Below are 15,795 nucleotides of genomic sequence, written 5' to 3' on the forward strand. Positions count from 1 at the left end.
GTCAAATTCAACAACACAGCTACCTAATTGGGTTCGCACGAAACTCGGAGACCCCTGAAGAAATTTTTTGGTATCCAGATAGGGGGCTCTCCCCCAAACTTCCCGGAAGAACCCTACTATGGCCTCTTCAACCTCATCCAAATCATCAAGACTGTACTTCTCTACAGGAGAAGCCTTCAGCCAATACAGAGGGAAGAGGGGATTGGAATCTTCATCAAGAAAGAAGGGATGGTGACCCTCTACTGCTAGGACTTTAAAAAAGAAATTCTTGAAGTCGTGGAAGGACTCGTCAAACATGGAAAAAACTTTCTGACCTTGAATGGCCTGGAAAGAAATCCACTGAAGATTTTCGGATAGAAGATGTAAAACATATCTTGGACATTTTAGAAATTCGAAACTGAAAGAAAAGCATTTTGCATAAATTGGAAATCCATTAGGTTTTTTTCATCTTTTTTTTCTTTCTTTTTTATAAAAAAGAAAGAAAAAAAAGATGAAAAAAACCTAATGGATTTCCAATTTATGCAAAATGCTTTTCTTTCAATTTCGAATTTCTAAAATGTCCAAGATATGTTTTACATCTTCTATCCGAAAATCTTCTATTTTCATAAGGTTTTCGTGACTGGTATTAAAAAGGTCCAATAATGTATGTATATTGGACCTTTTGAGACAATTATAGATCCTGGGAGGCAATTCTAATTGGTCAATAAAAAAAGATTTTAATTCTATCTCTTTTTGTTTTTTCTTAGTTTAGTCAATGTATCATGAAAAGCTATTGCACTGATCGGGGGCGTAAAAAAAATGGCAAAAAACCGACGCTTGCTGAAGGTGAAGTTTACAAATAAAAAAGAAATTCCTTCTGTCGTGTATCCCCCCACTGAAGGACTTGGTCATATGGAAAAGATAGAAAAAGATCTTCAAGGAGGTCGGAAAGTTTAATCCTCGGCTAACAAGCTGGTAAATCTTCATAAAACCCCAAGAGTTGGGGTGAAGCTGAATAGGAGCTACTCGGTAATGGTTCAAAACTTCTATCTCAAAGTCGGAAAAAGGAAGAAAAACCCCCATACGAGTGAAGAGACTCTCATACATAAAGAAGAAATGAGGGTCAGCATCGGCAACCCTCCTAAAGCAGACCCAGTCATCAGGACCCTGGGCAATCAACTCATACTTGGGCTCGTCATCATCAGGGCCACAGATTCTATGGTGGGTGCGGAGGTCGGTGATATAATTTGTGTCTACTAAGGGTTCTTCCCCTAGAACAGTAACATGTACCCACTCAGAAACCGAAGAACACATCTTTTCGACAAAAAGTAGTTAAAAAAGACGACAAAGACCTACAGAGGAAAATGAAAAGAAAGAATCAAACAGGGTCCCTAAAAGGGCGAAAGCAACCTCTCTAAAGAATGGAACTATCAAAGCTACCAACTGACTCACTACGAACTCCTCTAAGAATGCAAAATATAATATCCCATAATAAATAAGAGAAGGAAAAAGCTAACCTTCGAATATGGACGACCAGAAACGGCAGCAAAGCACTCCAAGAAGGAAGGAAGGAAAAAGCTTCTCTTTGAGAGAATAAGGATTGCAGAAATTCATAAGACAAAAGAAAACAGAGGAAAGTGAGGGAAAAGTATTTATAAACTCGCCAGGGGCATAATGATAAATCAACGCGATCATCAAAAGAAACGCACCGTTACCAATGTAACTTCTCCCCACGTGTAAATGCGAAACCCCCAACAGACACGATGTTTGATTAGACATGACTGTTGAGGAAATTTGAATCAGGTCAGTCTTAAAAATCACATCGGTTTCAAAACCGAGTTTAAATACTCGAATCCCACTCATTAATAAAAGAGATCGGACTCGGGTAGGGGCACTGTTCATACCCTGGCCCAACACCAGGGCCCAGGTCCATGTAATCCAAAAAAGGCCCAATCCCAAGATTGGACTTCGCTACTCACCAACCTCATTAGAAGAGGTCGGATTCGACACAGACTCCACCCTGAGGAAGTCGGGATCGAAGGTTAGCTGGCAGATAACACTTATTCGAATAAGTAACTGCCCCTAAAATCTCTCAACCCACTTCCAGGAGTCATATCCCAACATCCTAAGATAAAGGGTAAGGAGGAACTTCTCCAACAGTGGTTATTGGTTCACCACTATAAATACACCGACACCCCTCAGGTACCTCTAAGTTCCAATACTATTAAAACATGCTTAAACCCTTTGCTGACTTAGGCATCGGAGTGTCCTTGCAGGTACCACCCTCCATTCTTTTATACACACACGTCAGACGGCGGCTCCCTGACGCGAATCAAGTCAGAGACCTCCTCCTCTAGGGGATTGGGCCAACCTTACAAGTCCAATCCATCAATCTCCAGTTATCCAACGTAACAATATCTAATATATAAATTAAAAATAAATCCAAGTTAAATATTTTTCATTTTGATCTGTGCAGCTCGTCAAAATTATTTAAGTCGGTAACTAAACCCACCTTAATTAATTGTCATATAGCACATATTAATTAAATAGTTTTGAAACTTAAATGCACAAAATGTTTTTTATTAGCAAACACTAACATTTTAAAATATTATTTTTCCTAAATCATTTTTAGTAGAAAATAAAATTATTCTACTGTTAAATTATTTTGCCTAAATTCTTAACAAGCCCAACACAAATTCGACTCCATGTGTAATATAATTAAGTGAACATACATTGAAATTAACTTATTCACGACTTTGGCTGGGTGTTCAAGCTAAGTTTCATTTGTTACCATTACATTTTAAATAACAAAGCTGAATAATTTAAAGAAAAAAATTAAAAAGCAAAAATCCTCTTTTAAAAATTCTTATTTTCTCTCAAATTTATTAATTACTATTACTACTAAATAACAAAGCTGAATAATTTTTCACTAGATAATTATTTTCATAAGAGTTTATAATTCATCATTTAATTATTTTATTTGACAAGTTATAAAGTGTGATTGATTCTTGTAATATTTATCTCAAAAATAAAATTGTAATATATATTGAAATAGAATAATTTTAATTATCATATGATTCTATTTTTAAAAAATTATTGTCCGAGTAAATTTTTTAATTATGTTTTTTTATGGTTATATGAAATTAATCATTTTTAATATCATTATTAGATATATTTTAATAGAAATTAAAAATAATGACCATAAATGCAATAGTTTTAAATGTATTATCATAAATTTAATAAATACATTTATAGTATCATTTATTAAATATGCTTAATTTTAACCATTAAACTAATCCAATAATTATAAATACATTCTGATATAAGAATGTCATTCTCATCTCTCTCTCTCTCTCTGTTAGGAAATTATTTTGATTTTTTAATTTATTTGTAGACAATACATATATTAATTATAATCACAAATTAGGCTATTTTAAATTAAATGACTTATATAATGATGATCTCATTTATTGTTATAAATGCTAAATTGAATAAGTTATTATTACTTTTGATTTGAAATTAAATGAGAATAAAACCAGATATTATCTTTTGTTCTTTAGATAATTATCTTTTGGATTTTAGATATATTATCTTTTGGACTTTAGATATTATTTTATTTGGGTTTTAGACTTTAATGAGTGCCATGCTTAAATATAAATAGGTCTTCAGGGTTTCAGTCTCCAATATACCAAAGCCGTCTTTGTTGCTCTTTCCCCATCAGAAAAGTTATAATTCAGCCGCCTAGGGATATAGAAGGCTTTGGTTGAGGAAGATCGAAAGAACCACAAGATCCAAATCTTTCCATCAATTTCTGACTTTTATAAGTAAAGGTACGCTTTCGCATTGTGAGATATTTTTAGTGATTTAATATGGATGATTTGAATTAATAAAATAATTTATTTCAATAAGTGATATCAAAATCATCTATGATTGAATCATTCAAAAATAATAAATTTATTTTGTTTGTATCCGATTTTTCGATTTAGATTTGTGGAATCAAATTTAAATCCATGAGGTTTCTATTCTCTTGCCTAAGAGCGGATTTCAATATTTATTAATAGAATGATATTATATACATTGAATAAAATATATATTTATCATGAGGTTCTCAAGAAAATTTTATAAATTTTGATCCTGTTACGTCAAGCATGACAATTGATATATTAATTGAATATATGTATTTTGTATTTATTAAATTATAATTGTCTCAGATTTAATTGTGTGTGCCATTAATTTACCAAATTAATGGATTATTCTCTTAGATATAAGGATTAATATGTATATAATTATATCACTTATGTGAATATTAATTGATCCAAAAAGAGATTTATATTTAGCCAAGTTATGTGTACATATTAATAATAAAATTAATTATTACATAAGGAAATTAGTAATAATTTGAATTATTATACCATCTATTTTATAAAGATTTTGTTTTAGAATAAATTGATTGAATATTATGCTGCAAAGTAATTTCTTTGTGAAAATTGATTTATTTAAAACATAAGGAATATGGTGATATATAATTCATACGAATATTGGTCAGCCCAAAGGAAGGTCTATATTTAGCCGAACTATATACACATATTGATAGTAAATACATGTTTGGGTAACTAATTAAGAATAAAGTAATGCTTATTATTTATGCAGACAATAATCAGCCCAAAGGAAGTTTATTGTTTGGCCAAATAATAAGCATTGCACACTTTTGTTTATTTTCTATTAATTATGCGGTCAATGATCGGCCCAAAGGAAGGTTATTGTTTGGCCAATTAATAGAAAATGTATGCGGTAATAAATAGGTTGCGAAGTTTAATTTTCTATGTGCGCATTCAGTCGGTCCAAAAAAAGGCTTAATGTGTGACAGAAATTTTGACAATATTTTATTACTGCAATGAGAGTATCACTTACAGTTAATTTTTCTATCCAAAGATTGAAAATTCATGTTGTTCTAGATATCTCAATATGGATTTTTTCCCATTATTTAACTAATGTTTACTGCATGTTCCTTTTGTTCTAATCCAGAAACTATGACTTTAGCTACCAATATTTCTGCACAAATTAGCAGTATTCCTATGCTTAATGGTTCAAACTTTAAAGTTTGAAAAGATACCGTAGAGATTGTCCTCGGTTGTATGGATCTGGATATAGCTCTTCGAGAGGAGAAACCCATTTCCACTCCAGAAAATCTCAATGAGGTTAAAATAGAGAAGTGGGAGAGATCCAATCGAATGAGCATTATAATCATAAAGCGCTCAATTCCTGAGGCATTTCGGGGCTCAATTACCGAGGATAAAAATGCTAAACAGTTCTTGAAAGATGTCGAAAAATTCTTTAGTAAGAATGAAAAGGCGGAGGCAAGTAGCCTTTTGAGCAAACTTGTCTCCATGAGGTATAAAGGTAAATGGAATATTAGGGAGTACATTATTGTAATGTCTCATCTTACTTCAAAATTGAAAGCACTAAAGTTAGAGTTGTCTGAAGACTTACTCGTGCATTTTATTTTGATCTCCCTACCTGCACACTTTGGAGAATTCAAAGTGAGTTATAACACTCTGAAGGACACTTGGTCCTTAAAATGAGCTTATATCTCACTGTGTGCAAGAAGAAGAGAGGCTGCAGCAAAGATAAGACTGAAAGTGCTCACATAACTTCATCTTCTCAATATAAAAGAAAGCATGATACTGATAAAGCACTATTTTATGGTTTATCTTGTGTTGGATTGAGTAGGTTTTTATCAGATTCTTCCTACACTTATTCATGTGAATGGCATAATTTTACAATTCCTTCCCAATTTGGTTCTATGGTTGAAAGACTTGCTTCTTAAGCCTTTAAATTGTGTATTTTTAATTCTTTTTATACCATTCGATGCCGTGATCCGTGCGTTAAGTGTTTTTAGGCTATATAGGGCAGGAATGGCTTAGAGGATGGAGAGAAAGCTTGCATAAATGGAATGAGCACAAGAATTAAAGGAGACAACCAGCGAAGAGCGACGCATGCGTGTACCTGACGCGTGCGCATGATTTGGAGAGCTGCACAACGACGCGTGCGCGTACCTAACGCGTGCACGTACCTGACGCGTACGCGTGACACGCGAAGAGGACCATCGACGCGTACGCATGACCTACGCATACGCGTGATATGCGTGACGTACAATAGTTGCAGAAAATGCTGGGGGCGAATTTGGGCCGAGTTTTGACCCAATTTTTTGCCCAGAAACACAGACTAGAGACAAGAAACAGCAGAGACTCAACACAGATTGACACATTCACAAAAATTCTTAGTTTTAGTTTTAGTTTTGGAATTCTTGGAGAAAATTTACCACTTCCTCTAGGGTTCTTCATATTCATAGACTATGAAGTTTAGCATTACAGTTTGTTTTCTTATTCCTTTTATTCCTTTATTTACCATTCATGTTATTCAGAGTTGTTTATGGATATTTGGCATTTTAGATCTATTAATGCAAAGAACATCTTTTTCATTTAATTTTCTTGTTTATTTAATTGCTTTCAATTGAATTTCAATTATCATGTCTCTTTTCTATTCCCTTTTTATGTCAACAACGAAGATGGCATTCATGTTAACAGAGTAGACTCCTAACTTGACTTGGGAGTGGATTAAAATGAGACCCTTGAGTTGGAATACTGAAGAATCAATTACTAATTGCTTATTGTTGACCTGCTATGAAGTCACTAACGCTAATCCTTCCCAAGGGAGAGGATTAGGACTCGTGAATAGAAGTTGGCTTAACTACTTGACTTTTCCTTATTCGATAAGGGTTAACTGGGTAGAAACAACAATCAATTATTAACTGATTTTGGAAAAATCCAACAAAGATAGAACTTCCAATTTATTTACTTTAATTCTTGCCTCCAACTTCAAATCTCTCAGAAACCTCCTGATCAATAATTAGCACCATCTTAGCAACTCGTTGGGAGATGACCTGGAATTCATACTCCCAGTATTTTATTCTTATATTGTGACAAACCCTTTTTAAATTGATACGCGGAACCTTTGTTGGTTAAGAACTATACTCGCAACGTCGGTTCATTATAAATTCTTAATCCACAGTTTTTCGCCATGTCAATTTTTGGCGCCATTGCCGGAGTTGCAATAGTGTGCTAGATTATTGATTAGTGTAAATAATTTTAATTTTTCGTACTTGCTTATTTTCTTTTATTTTATTACCATGAGCTGCATGTTTCTTTCATTGAATGACGCGTTCACTACCTGATCCGAGCTTATCCGCGTTTGACCCTGAAATTGAAAGAACTATTTCACGTATAAAGCGAGCTTGGCGTCGGTTGGTGTTCACTAGTCATCTCCTTAGTTTCTTGTGTTCCTTCCATTTTTGCAAGCTTCCTCTCCATTCTATAAGCCATTCCTGCCCTATCAAGCCTGAAACACTTAACACACGGATCACGGCATCGAATGGTATAAAGGAGAATTAAAATACACAATAAAAAGATCTCTAGGAAGCAAGTTTTCAACCATAGAACAACTTTGGGAAGGAATTGTAATATCATGCTAATCATATGAACAAGCGGATAAAGACTTGATAAAACCACTCAATTAAACACAATATAAATCATAAAATAATGGTTTATCAATTGGTCTTATCTGAGGATGAATCTGAAACATCACTTAAGAAAGAAACAAGCTCCTTTTCTACTGATTTTGTTGATTGGTGCACGGAATTGTGATCACACTTTTCACAACTCCGGTACAACTAACCAGCAAGTGCACTGGGTCATCCAAGTAATAAAACCTTACGCGAGTAAGGGTCGATCCCACAGAGATTGCCAGCTTGAAGTAAGGTATGGTCATCCTGTAAATCTTAGTCAGGCGGATTCAATTGGTATTGAGTTTTTATAATTGAAAGATAAATAGACGTAAATTAAAATAAAGATACTTATGTAATTCATTGGTGGGAATTTCAAATAAGCGTTTGGAGATGCTTTATTGCTTCTGAACCTCTACTTTCCTATTGTCTTCATCCAATCATGCGTGCTCCCTTCCATGACAAGCTGTATGTTGGTGGATCACCATTGTCAATGGCTACCATCCATCCTCTCAGTGAAAATGGTCCAGGTACAGTTTTTGTACAGCTAATCAACTGTCGGATCTCTCGTCTCGGATGAAAAATACAAGGCACAGCTACCGCACGGCTAATCATCTGTCGGTCCTTACTTGTGTCAGAATAGGATCTCTCTATCCTTTTGCACACTGTCACTGCACCCAACATTCATGAGTTTGAAGCTCGTCACAGTCATCCCGTCCCAGATCCTACTCGGAATACCACAGACAAGGTTTAGACTTTCCGGATCTCAAGAATGCTGCCAATTGGTTCTAGCCTCTACCACGAAGGTTCTAATCTTACGGATTCGAATGCTCTGTTGTCAGGAGAGGCAAGTCAAATCCGTGGATCAGAGACCCAAGAGACTATACTCCGGCTGTCATCCAATGACTACGTTGAACATCATGTAGACCGCTTGTGGTTGTCAGGCACGCGGATCTTGGCTAAGTGAGTAACGAATATAGTGGGTGATTGTCACGGATCACCCCTTTATTCTGACTTAACTAAATTAAGTACAAGAGTATATCTTAGAGAAGAAGTAAGTGTGAATTGAAAGAAAAACAATAGTACTTGCATTAATTCATGAAGAACAGCAGAGCTCACACCTTAATCTATAAGGTGTAGAAACTCCACTGTTAGAAAATACATAAGAGAAGAAGGTCTAGGCATGGCTAAATGGCCAGCCTCCCAAATGTAGAAAATGGCATTAGCCTTCAAATACAATAATAAAAAGTGCTATTTATACTAAACTAGTTACTAAGGATTATAGAAAATAAGTAACTAAGTACAGATAGTGCAGAAATCCACTTTCAGAGCCCACTTGGTGTGTGCTTGGGCTGAGCATTGAGCTTTACACGTGCATAGGCATTTTCTAGAGTTAAACGCCAGCTTGGATGCCAGTTTGGGCATTTAACTCCAGTTTTGGTGCCAGCTTTGGCGTTTTACGCCAGAAAAGGGTCTCTGGCTGGCATTTGAACGCCAGTTTGGGCCATCAAATCTCGAAAAAAGTATAGACTATTATATATTTCTGAAAAGCCCAAGATGTTAGCTTTCTATCCCAATTGAGAACGCGTGCATTGGACTTCTGTAGCTCCAGAAAAATGCGTTTGAGTGCAGGGAGGTCAGAATCCAACAGTATCTGCAGTCCTTTCTCAGCCTCTGAATCAGATTTTTGCTCTGATCAGATCCCTCAAATTCAGCCAGAAAATACCTAAAATTACAGAAAAACACACAAACTCATAGTAAAGTCCAGAAATATGATTTTTGCATAAAAACTAATAAAAATATAATAAAAAGTAACTAAAACATACTAAAAGCTACCTAAAAATAATGCCAAAAAGCGTATAAATTATCCGCTCATAACAACACCAAACTTAAATTGTTGCTTGTCCCCAAGCAACCAAAAACAAAATAAGATAAAAAAAGAAGAGAAAATACAATAAATTTCAAAAATATCAATGAAGATTAGTTTTAATTAGATAAGCGGGACTAGTAGCTTTTTTCCTCTGAATAGTTTTGGCATCTCTCTATCCATCGGAGTTCATAATTGTTGGCCTCTTTAGGAACTCAGAAATACAGATAATGTTATTGATTTTTCTAGTGAAGTTCTTTTTTATTCTTGAACACAGCTACTTTATGAGTCTTAGCCGTGACCCTTAGCATTTTGTTTTCCAGTATTACCACTAGATACATAAATGCCACGGATACATAACTGGGTAAACCTTTTCAGATTGTGACTCTGCTTTGCTAGAGTCCCTAGTTAGAGGTGCCCATAGTTCTTAAGCACACTCTTTTGCTTGGGATCATGAATTTTACCACTTAGTCTCAAGCTTTTCACTTGGACCTTCATGACACAAGCACATGGTTAGGGACAGCCTGATTTAGCCGCTTAGGCCAGGATTTTATTCTTTTTGGGCCCTCCTATCCACTGATGCTCAAAGCTTTGGATCCTCTTTACCCTTGCCTTTTAGTTTAAAGGGTTACTGGCTTTTTTATTTTTTTTTCCGCAAGCTTTTTCTTTTCACAGCTTTTCTTGCTTCAAGAATCAGTTTTATGATATTTCATATCACCAATAACATGTATCCTTTTTCATTATTCTTTCAAGAGTCAACTTTTCTTAATTCCAATTTCAAACATGCACTGTTTAAGCATACATTTAGAAAGTAAGAAGTATTGCCACCACATCAAAATAATTAAACTAATTTCAAGATAAATTTTGAAATTCATACACTTCTTATTCTTTTGCAAATAAAAACATTTTTCATATAAGAAAGGTGCAAGATTCATGGAATCATTCATAGCTTTAAGACATATAATCTAAACACTAATGATCATGTAAGAAAGACACAAACATAGACAAAACATAAAGCATAGAAACAAAAAACAGAAAAACAAATAACAAGGAAATTAAAGAACGGGTCCACCTTAATGACGGCGGCTAGTTCGTCCTCTTGAAGATCCTACGGAGTGCTTCAGCTCCTTGGTGCACGGAATTGTGATCACACTTTTCACAACTTCGGTACAACTAACCAGCAAGTGCACTAGGTCGTCCAAGTAATACCTTACGTGAGTGATGAGCGGATAATTTATACGCTTTTTGGCATTATTTTTAGATAGTTTTTAGTAGGATCTAGCTACTTTTTAGTACATTTTTATTAGCTTTTAAGAAAATTTCACATTTCTGGACTTTACTATGAGTTTGTGTGTTTTTTTGTGATTTCAGGTATTTTCTGGCTGAAATTGAGGGATCTGAGCAAAAATCTGATTCAGAGGCTGAAAAAGGACTGTTGATGCTGTTAGATTTTGACCTCCCTGCAATCGAAATAGATTTTTTGGAGCTATAGAAACCCAAATGGCGCGCTCTCAATTGCGTTGGAAAGTAGACATCCAGTGCTTTTCAGCAATATATAATAGTCTATACTTTGCTCGAATTTTTACGACGCAAACTGGCATTCAAACTCCAACTTCCTACCCTATTCTGGCGTTAAACGCCAAAAACAAGTTACAAGCTGGAGTTAAAAGCCAAAAACAGGCTACAAACTGGCGTTTAAACTCCAAGAGAAGTCTCTACACATGAAAGCTTCAATGCTCAGGCCAAGCACACACCAAGTAACTAGTCTAGTATATATAGGACTTTTTTGTAAACCCTAGTAACTAGTCTAGTATAAATAGGACTTTTTACTATTATATTTTCATGCTGGAATCTGTGGACGTTTAGTCCTTAGACATTAGGGGCAGGCCTCACAGCCATGCCTGGACCTTTATCACTTATGTATTTTCAACAGTGGAGTTTCTACACACCATGGATTAAGGTGTGGAGCTCTGCTGTTCCTCGAGTGTTAATGCAATTACTACTATTTTCTATTCAATATATGCTTATTCCTGTTCTAAGATATCCATTCGCACACAAGAACATGATGAATGTGATGATTATGTGACGCTCATCATCATTCTCAACCTATGAACGCGTGCCTGACAAACACTTCTGTTCTACATGAAAACAAGCTTGAATGCATATCTCTTAACCTCCTGGTTCACGATCAGAGTCTTCGTGGTATAGGCTAGAATCAATTGGCAGCATTCTTGAGATCCGAAAAGTCTAAACCTTATCTGTGGTATTCCGAGTAGGATCTATGATGGGATGACTGTGACGAGTTTCAAACTCGTAAGTGTTGGGCGTAGTGACAGATGCAAAAGGATCATTGGATCCTATTCCAACATGAGTGAGAACCGACAGATGATTAGCCGTGCGGTGACAGCGCATTTAGACCATTTTCACTGACAGGACGGACAGTAGCCATTGACAACGGTGATCCCCCAACATACAGCTTGCCATAGAAGGAGTATGAAGGATTGGATGAAGGCAGTAGGAAAGCAGAGATTCAGAAGGAACAACGCATCTCCATGCGCTTATCTGAAATTCCTACCAATGACTTACATAAGTATCTCTATCTTTCTTTTATGGTTATTTATCTTTTAATTATCAAAGCTCTATAACCATTTGAATCCGCCTGACTGAGATTTACAAGATGGCCATAGCTTGCTTCAAGCTGACAATCTCCGTGGGATCGACCCTTACTCACGTAAGGTTTATTACTTAGACGACCCAGTGCACTTGCTGGTTAGTTGTGCAAAGTTGTGAAAAAGTGTTGAGATTACAATTGTGCGTACCAAGTTGTTGGCGCCATTGAGATCACAATTTTATGCACCAAGTTTTTGGTGCCGTTGCCGGGGATTGTTTGAGTTTGGACAACTGACGGTTCATCTTGTTGCTCAGATTAGGTAATTTTCTTCTTGTTTTAACCATTATTTTATTTTCAAAAAAGTTTCCAAAAATCTTTCAAAATTTTTCTTCTTTTTTCTGTTTTTCTAAAAATAATTTTCGAAAAATCCAAAAAATTTTATAAAATCATAAAATCAAAAATATTTTATGTTTCTTGTTTGAGTCTAGAGTCAAGTTTTAAGTTTGGTGTCAATTGCATCTTTTTAATTTCAAAAAAAAATTTGAAAAAATTTATGCATTGCATTCTTCATGATCTTCAAGTTGTTCTTGACAAGTCTTCTTGTTTGATCTTCATATTTTCTTGTTTTGTGTCTTTTGTTATTTTTCATACGCATTTTTTAATTATTAGCGTCTAAACATGAAAAATCTCTAAATTTGGTGTCTTGCATGTTTTTCTTTTCTTGAAAATTTTTCAAAAATAAGTTTTTAATGTTCATCATGATCTTTAAAGTGTTCTTGGTGTTCATCTTGACATTCATAGTGTTCTTGCATGCATCATTTGTTTTAATCCAAATTTTTCATGTCTTGAGTCATTTAGTTGTTTTTCTCTCTCCTCATTAAAAAATTCAAAAAAAAATCAAAAAATATCTTTCCCTTATTTCACTCATAAATTTCGAAATCTTTGGGTTGACTTAGTCAAAAAATTTTAAAATAAGTTGTTTCTTGTTAGTCAAGTCAAGATTTCAATTTTAAAAATCTTATCTTTTCAAAACGTTTTCAAAAATCAAATCTTTTTCATTTTTCTTTTATATTTTCGAAAAAATTTTAAAATTGATTTTCAAAATCTTTTTCTTATCTTTATTTCATAATTTTTCGAAATTATTACTAACAATTAATGTCTTGATTCAAAAATTTCAAGTTTGTTACTTTCTTGTTAAGAAATGTTCAATCTTTAAATTTTAGAATAATATCTTTTAGTTTCTTGTGAGTCAAGTCATTAATTCTGATTTTAAAAATTAAATCTTTTTCAAAATAAATTTCAATCATATCTTTTCAATTATATCTTTTCAAACATATCTTTTTCAAATCATATCTTTTACAAAATCAATTTCAAAATCTTTTCTAACTTCTTATCTTTTCAAAATTGATTTTCAAATCTTTTTTTTCAATTAGCAACTTAACTTTTTGTTTGATTTTTGAAATTCTTATCTTTTTCAAAACCACCTAACTACTTTTCTCTCTCTAATTTTCGAAAATCACCTTCCTCTTTTTCAAAATTCTTTTTAATTAACTAATTGTTTTAAATTTTAATTATATTTTACCTCTTCTCTTAATTTTCGAATTTTAACTAATAATTAAAATAAAAATAAAAATATTTTTTCTTTTTTAATTAAAATTTGAATTTTCTTATCTCTCTTTCATCTCTTTCTATTTATTTATTCATTTACTAACACTTCTCTTCATCTTAAAATTCGAACTCTCTCTTTCTCTCTGTGTTCAAATTTTTCCCTTCTCTCTTCTCTCTTCTTCTACTCACATAAAGGAACCTCTATATCTGGGTAAAGAGAATCCCTATTATTTTCTGTTCTCTTCTTTTTCATATGAGGAGGAGCAAGGACAAGGACATTCTTGTTGAAGCTGACCCTGAGCCTGAAAGGACTTTAAAGAAGAAGCTAAGAGAAGCTAAAGCACAACAATCTAGAGAAAATCTTACAGAGAATCTCGAAAAATAAGTAATGGCCGAACCCAACAACAATGCAAGGAAGATGCTTAGTGACTTCACTGTACCAAATTCCAACTTCCATGGAAAAATCATCTCAATCCCTACCATTGGAGCAAACAACTTTGAGCTAAAGCCTCAATTAGTTTCTCTGATGCAACAGAATTACAAGTTTTATGGACTTCCATCAAAAGATCATTTTCAGTTCTTAACTGAATTCTTACAGATTTGTGATACGGTTAAGACCAATGGAGTTGATCCTGAGGTCTACAAGCTTATGTTTTTTCCTTTTGCTGTAAGAGACAAAGCTAGAACATGGTTGGACTCTCAACCTAGAGATAGCCTGAACTCTAGGGATAAGTTGGTCACGGCTTTCTTAGCCAAGTTCTTTCCTCCTCAAAAGCTGAGCAAGCTTAGAGTGGATATTCAAACCTTCAGGCAGAAAGAAGGTGAATCCCTCTATGAAGCTTGGGAAAGATACAAGCAACTGACCAAAAAGTGTCCTTCTGACATGCTCTCAGAATGGACCATCCTGGATATATTCTATGATGGTCTGTCTGAATTGTCTAAGATGTCATTGGACCATTCTGCAGGTGGATCTATTCACCTGAAGAAAATGCCTGCAGAAGCTCAGGAACTCATTGAAATGGTTGCAAATAACCATTTCATGTACACCTCTGAAAGGAATCCTGCGAATAATGGGACGCCTCAGAGGAAGGGAGTTCTTGAAATTGATACTCTGAATGCCATATTGGCTCAGAATAAAATGTTGACTCAACAAGTCAATATGATTTTTCAGAGTCTGAATGGATTTCAAAATGCATCCAATAGTGCTAAAGAAGCATCTTTTGAAGAAAAAGCTTATGATCCTGAGAACCCTACAATGGCAGAGGTGAATTACATGGGTAAAGCATATGAAAACATCTATAATTCCTCATGGAGAAATCATCCAAATTTCTCATGGAAGGATCAACAAAAGCCTCAACAAGGCTTTAATAATGGTGGAAGAAACAGCTTTAGCAATAGCAAGCCTTTTCCATCATCCTCTCAGCAACAGACAGAGAATTCTGAGTAGAATCCATCTAGCTTACCAAATATAGTCTCTGATCTATCTAAGGCCACTCTAAGTTTCATGAATGAAACAAGGTCCTACATTAGAAATTTGGAGGCACAAGTGGGCCAGCTGAGTAAAAGAGTCACTGAAACTCCTCCTAGTACTCTCCCTAGCAATACCGAAGAGAATCCAAAAAGAGAGTGCAAGGCCATAACCTTACTTGGTGTGGCCGAACCTATGGAGGAGGAGGAGGACGTGAATTCTAGTGAGGAAGACCTCATGGGACGTCCTCTGGACAACAAGGAGTTCCCATTTGAGGAGCCAAAGGAATCTGAGGCTCATATAGAGACCATAGTGATTCCTTTGACATTCCTTTTACCATTCATGAGCTCTGATGACTATTCATCTTCTGAAAAAGATGAAGACATTATTGAAGGGTAAGTTGTCCAATATTTAGGAGCAATCATGAAGCTGAATGCCAAGGTATTTGGTAATGAGACTTGGGAGGATGAACCTCCATTGCTCATTAATGAACTGAATACCTGGGTTCAGCAAACTTTACCTTAAAAGAAACAGGATCCTGGTAAATTCTTAATACCCTGTACCATAGGCACCATGACCTTTGAGAAGGCTCTATATGACCTAGGGTCAGGTATTAACCTCATGTCACTCTCTGTAATGGAGAAACTAGGAATCTTTGAGGTACAAGATGCAAGAATCTCACAAGAGATGGCAGACAAATC

General features: G+C 34.8%; 1 non-coding gene across 1 annotated transcript; it reads right to left on the reverse strand.

The window, feature by feature from the left end:
- Positions 1-14,407: 14,407 nt before the first annotated feature.
- LOC127739822 (small nucleolar RNA R71) lies at positions 14,408-14,511 on the reverse strand. Its single transcript, XR_008000564.1, has one exon. It is a non-coding gene; the product is annotated as a small nucleolar RNA R71 (small nucleolar RNA).
- Positions 14,512-15,795: the final 1,284 nt, after the last annotated feature.

The sequence above is a fragment of the Arachis duranensis genome, chromosome 6, assembly GCF_000817695.3.
Source record: "Arachis duranensis cultivar V14167 chromosome 6, aradu.V14167.gnm2.J7QH, whole genome shotgun sequence".
NCBI classification, from domain to species: Eukaryota; Viridiplantae; Streptophyta; class Magnoliopsida; order Fabales; family Fabaceae; genus Arachis; species Arachis duranensis.